General features: G+C 34.1%; 1 long non-coding RNA gene across 1 annotated transcript; it reads left to right on the top strand.

Annotated features, from left to right (window-relative positions):
- The first annotated feature begins 702 nt into the window (after window positions 1-702).
- Window positions 703-1620, top strand: LOC144352357 (uncharacterized). The gene is made up of 2 exons (XR_013420586.2): window positions 703-806; window positions 1591-1620. It is a non-coding gene; the product is annotated as an uncharacterized LOC144352357 (long non-coding RNA).
- Window positions 1621-6570: the final 4950 nt, after the last annotated feature.

Genomic DNA, 6570 nt, shown 5'->3' with positions numbered 1-6570 from the left:
TCAAGAAATTAACATTATGCTACGAAACACCAAAGGAACACTTTCATCCAATGAACATATAGTCTCAACAAATTTACTGAAGTGTCAAACACGAATTTACAAATTAATAGCAATATCCTACCCCGACCAGCTACACATTAAGAATAAACAATACATACTGGTTAATCTCATCAAGGTGACCTCTAATATAAATATTTGAACTCTAAGTGAACCCTGACATACTATAATTAATACCTGATAATTGAAAGATTAAAATATTGTCAATTTATTATTAATATGAATTGGTTCGAAAGGATTACTAAGATTATTTTGTTAATCTCCAGCATTAAGTTCATCCACGTTGCAATTTAAAAACAAAACTCTAAACGAGAATATCGAATTCACCGCAGCTCGACATAGGTGAGGGATTATTTTATAGTTATACAATTTTATATACCACAACTACCGCTACTAATATGAGTCAGACGTGTACTAATAATAAAATCGGCTAATTTATAAATATTGCTTTTGTAGCAAGTAAGAAAATGATATTCGGAAATTATAGCCTGATCTTTCAATATTTCAACAAATTAGGGTGTTTTTTCTAACCTATAGTTGCTATTTTGAAATGTGAATGTATAAACCATATGCTACACATTCAAGCTGTTCGAAATTTTATTTGTGTACAGGCTCACTGACCCATATTATAAATATGTATAGTCAGATGGGAGCCTGCCATCGCCACAACACTATATCATTTCATCGCATCTGCATGTATTGCTTAAGGCAATATAACTTGGTTGTACATAATGGAATTATCCGTATTGGTAGGTAGAAATATATATATTGATTGAGTGTCTGGCTATGTAAAAAGCGAACAATGTTTATTTTTAAGTCCGGGCACTTTTTTTTGTTCAGATTTTCACTCCTTTGGGACATGTGACCAACGTATGGATAGTTGCATTTATTACCCACCTTTGTTTTGGTAAACGGTAAATGGACATACAGTCGGAATAGACTACAGCGTTAAAATGGCGTTCTTGTCGGCCTGAACATTTGTTAGAACGAATACACACAATTAAGCGAATATTTATTCACTAAAACAAACCGAAACTGGAATGTTTAAATTTTCTGGTAAATATTGTAGTTTATCATTATTTTGAATTTCACACTTTTTTTTTAAATCAAATAAGACCAAAATATTTGACCTCATATTTGTCACTGTTTGCAAATATTGAATCACGTGACATTGTGACAATAGATATATCAGTAACCTAATGGAAAAAAATGATAACTACGACAATGATTTGATAACGTATTTTGGGTTGAATTTCTGACAATGAGAAACTGTTCAGTAGCGTAATAAATGAATCCCCAATAAAATATCATGCAGCATCAGTATTTTTTTAATGTGTTTCCTTGGGCAAATTATTATATCAACCGGAAGTAATTGCACCATATTTCTCATTGACCCCAATGCCCCTAACAATGGGTTTCAAAAAGAGATATATAATAGAAACTAAGGCGCCATATTAGTACTCAACACATGGAGCACTACAGACACAGAATTATGCCATATTGCCTGAATTTTACTCGTATGTTTTTTTTCAGATTGAAGCAAACATGGAAAGAGTCTAATCATTTCGGAAAAAAATGAACGAACGAGGAACACGACGATATTTAATTCATTATTCTGCAAACTGAAGTCACACACTTAGTTTATGTATTGTGCTACAGATATAATGTATTTACGGAGGATGTTATGAGACGAAATACATAATTTGCATATTCAAGTATATATAATAACATCTCATAATCACTCACATCATGGCAGTTCGTTATTTTGCAAATTGACACATACTTATCAAAGACATGAATGTTACAAGTCGCAATGGTCCCATATTAATTCTTCTCATCTTTTCTGCAATGTGTTATCTATATCATTCCCAAATAACCAAATCTAACGGCGTCTTTTATTATTCAAATGTTTTCATAAATCCCAACTATGCCGTAATATCTAAGAACCATGGAGAGGTTACGGGGAGTATGAAAAATATGACAACTAAAACAATAACGCAATTGCATAGTGATGTGCTGAAAGAACGCGTAGTCCTTGAGGCCAAGCAAAAGCAGTTGGGAATCACAGATGACATGGTGAATAAGGCTCTAGCTCACAACACGTCAACGGAAAGGCTTTCCTGGATAATAGAAGACGTTCTCATCACAGGAAGTACATTAACACTCGGCGTGGTTGGAGGATCTGTGTCAGCTGGGGGTGGTTTGCTGAATCATCGGGATGTGTTCATATATGAGGTGGCATCTTACTTACAGAGAATACTCAATACAAATGTAATTGTTAAAAACGGAGCAATCGGTGCACTATATGGCAGGCAGTGCGTCCTGTGTTTTAATACGTTTATCAATGGGAATGATATAGATTTATTTTTCTGGGAGTTTTCGTTAAATGATCGTAAATTTCTTCCAATCGCACAAGAGGAATTGACAAGAATTGCATCATCACTTCCCCACGAACCACAAATTATGTATGTCAACTTTGTTTTTGGAAGTATGGTAAGGAACAGAAATTGTTTTGAAGCTGACCAGAATCGACGTCTTCCTTTGGCAAAGTATTATAACATTCCAAATATAAATCAACAGGACGCAATATGCGATTTGGTCAAAAAGGGGAATGCCAATGATTTTTGTGTGGAGGATGACGGTCACCCCAGCGCAAAATCTCACGCAATAATGGCTTTGTTTATTAATTTGCTTGTACAACGAACAATACTGAATATGGAGACAAACTATCCGGCATATTCAGTAACAAACACTGAAGAAATGCCAACATTGTTTAATGTGTCAGAATTTGAGCATTCACAGTGCTGGTCTGCATTAGAATCTGGATACAGTCATCGCCATGGCAACTTTACTCTCCAAGTTATTGAGAACAGTGGATGTACTTACAAAAAAGTTAATTTGCGAGGTTATGATCGTCTCGACATCAAAGCTGAATGGTCTTGTAAAGGTCGTAAAGCGACCATCAAATTTAAATTCATCATACAACCATTCAAAAATAAGACATTTTCAATTGCAATATTTCTGCGTGCGAGTATACATCATTACAACACGCTTTTATCAACGTTAGATAAGCGAAATCCAAAGGTTATTGGACATGGAAACAATTTATCCGTGGATGGCGGTATACTAACTGTCGAACACAATGTGCCATCTGGTAGTCATTATCTTACGGTCACTAACTCTGCCTGCAACGAAGGGTTTGGCATTAGAGCTATTGTGGCGTACATCACAAAGCGACAAATAGACTATGAGAATGTGGATATAATATAAACAGCTGGGATGATCAATCATCTTGTGTTATTATTTATTTTTCGAATTTGGTCTGGTCACTACAAGGATATGGTCTATTTTTTGAGAAAATAATTGCGATATTTAATGAATGGCGGCCACTGTCAGTATTATTACGTTTTTCCATTGATTGCGTTCAATAGAATAACAATTATTTTCAAATTAATGTTGTAATCAGTCTAAGATGAGTCATGCCTTAATATGACCCACTGATAATAAACATATGTCGTTTTTTCAAGAAGATACTTTGGTCATACATACTACATTAACAATATTAAGTTGTTCTGTTAAAGCACTCATGAGAAAGCGTTAGGTGCCGTAGATCTCATAGTCCCAAATACACTTGAGTTGTCAATGGCAACAGTGTTCAAGTAATTAGACTACGCGGTGTTGATGATAAACCAATGATTGTCTAATGCGAGGTAATGAAATAAATTGGTCAGATAAGTAGTATCAGTTGTAGTATATATTAGGAAAATTTCCTTAGAATGAATCAGAATGTTGTTATTGTTCATCATTTGTGTTTGTTCTATTAATATTTCCATCACGTATCCATGATTGTTCCATCCCCTTCCACGTATTTACTGTCATCGGGAGATATTTGGCAATCTATAAAATCACCTCAGTCCCGGCATTACATGTGCAAATAATTGCAAAAAACAACAATTAAAAGTGTTTGTAGCAGGTGCTAATAAATGACGTCTTAAATACAAGAGGAATATTTGGCTGAGAAAAAGTCAAAAGCAATAAATTCCCACATCCAGAATTTGGTTATGGTTGGGTTATCAACTCTTGTATTTTTCTATTAGACATACCTTTATATGACATCAGTCAATGATTTCAAGCCACTGACGTATAAAAACATTGCACTACTTCGATACATATATACCGATGATTAATTAATTGTTTAGACTATACATAACATATATGTCTATATCACAGTGTAATATACGTTTCAAACATGCTGACTTTATGATAATGAAGTGCGATGGTTTATCTAGAAATAGAAGTATATGCATGACACGATATTAGAGAGAGATAGGTTGTCAAGCATGCATCTTGTATTCACATTGTTTTAAATTTAATTGGAGGTTGTGTGGATGACAAGGTCTATTCATCTGACGTAGATGTTACAGTACCATTTTGATACCCTATTAGTACTCTGCACATGGCCTGTCATGTACACTGAATCATGCCATATTCACCAAATAAACCTCTGTTCTGCTCTGACGTGATGTCAGGGGGTCCGTGGATGCGGGGAGTGGGAAATAGACGAGAAGTAAAACCTTAATGCATTAAATGTTGGTTTGCTTAAAATACACGTGGTTCTTGAAGCTATTGGAAATCACGGATGACACGATAAATAAGGCTCCAATCGAGGCATTTTATAACATAATAATTTCGGTTTGTTTTTCTCGGTGGTTGCGTTAGATGATTGTAAACCTAATCAGATTGTAGAAGAATTGACAAAAATTACATTATCAACACCTAAACCGTACATTACCTGTGTAAGGATGGTGACGAACTGAAAATGTTTTTGAAACTAAACTGAATCGACGTATTATACTATTCTAAATACAAATCAACATGACGCACTATTGGCATCGTTCAAAACGGTATGCCAATAATTTCTGTATAGGCTTACAAGTTCAGGAGTTATACTTTTTATAACGACTATGGGATTCGATACATTTAAGAAAGGCTCTGTGGTATAGCATTTTTCGAAAGGTCATAGTCTGAACATTTACAATGTTGATTAAAATCTTAATAGTCATTGTCATGGCAAATAAACTCTTCATTTGATTGAGAGCCGTGGGTGTTTACAATTGATTTACAAGTTTTGTTTTCCTACATCAAAGCCGATTTTAAGGACTGTGAGGCAGCAGTAACGTTTAAATTCATTATTGAGCTATTTATAAATAAGTAATTTTTAACTGTATATTTTTGCTTGTGGGTATACATATACTACATCTAGCTTATGTCAACAATAGATAAGCAAATGTTTACATACAACCAACATATCCGTAGATGGCGGTATACTAACTGTCGAACACAATGTGCCACCTGGAAGTCATTTTCTCACTGGGCCTGTATAAAACAAAGGTTTTAGCTGTGGTGGCGTACTCACAAAACAAAATACATTTAGGTGATTTAAATGAATGCCAACCGTCATCATTATTAGATGAATTTCATCACTGTTGCCATGGTACGCATTATCCCAAATAGTAGGCTGGAGACAGAGTGAGATCATTTTAAATCGTAACAGACATTTTCGGAATTATTAGCAAACGAGATTTGATATTCAGCCAAGATTGTTAATATTAGTGCTAATATATATCTGTTCTATTTTTATAGAAGAACCTTCCCAAATAAAAAAAATTCTAAAATTTAAAAACATAAGAGGTAGTCACTAAACCATGTACTTTCATGCTCAAGCAAGAGAATAGACATGTTGGTTACCTAGCCTTGCACTGTGAGTATTATATAGTTTTTTTTTCACAAATAAAAAAATTAAAAAAAAAAGAACTGCAGACTTCACTTCTTTATATTTTTGAGTGGACCAGCCAATTTTCCACATACAAAAATACACATAATATTTCTATTTAATTTATTTTATTTTATAATATTGTCACTGAATTCTTTAAAATAAATTTACCATTTACAAATTAATGTGTTGGACACTATATAATCTTAGTATTTTACAATCCATATCCTTATATTTGAATCTGTTTCAAGATATTTGAAAAAATTATTTTAGAAGCATAACAATACAACGACTAGATTTGGTGTCACAGTTTGCTCCCAATTCATACTGGAATATTGCCAGCAATAATTAATAAAGCTTGTTTTGAATACCATTTATTCCCGACATCATACTCAGTGGCTAGTTCTCAGGATCTACAACAGTAAATAAATAAACAGAAATCATTTTGATGCCATGTTTTAGACGACATCGCCATATCGCACAGATATTCAACCCCGCCATATAGAATTTGAATTTGGACCATACCGTTTCAAGCTGCAGGGTGTCTAAACAATGACTCAACAAACAATAAACACATCTTCCACCCACCACACAAATGTTAGCCATAATTGAACATCCAAGAAAGCAACACATATCAGGCTGCATCCTGAAAACAACGAGATAGCACATTACAACCAGTTATTACAAACATGGAATCCTCCACCCCTCCCAGTACACCCTACAGCATTAATGGTTCCTAT

The sequence above is a fragment of the Saccoglossus kowalevskii genome, chromosome 5, assembly GCF_978046115.1.
Source record: "Saccoglossus kowalevskii chromosome 5, keSacKowa6.1, whole genome shotgun sequence".
In the NCBI taxonomy this organism is placed as follows: domain Eukaryota; kingdom Metazoa; phylum Hemichordata; class Enteropneusta; family Harrimaniidae; genus Saccoglossus; species Saccoglossus kowalevskii.
Note: the sequence above shows the minus strand (reverse complement) of the source record. Positions and strands in the feature narration are given on the sequence as shown.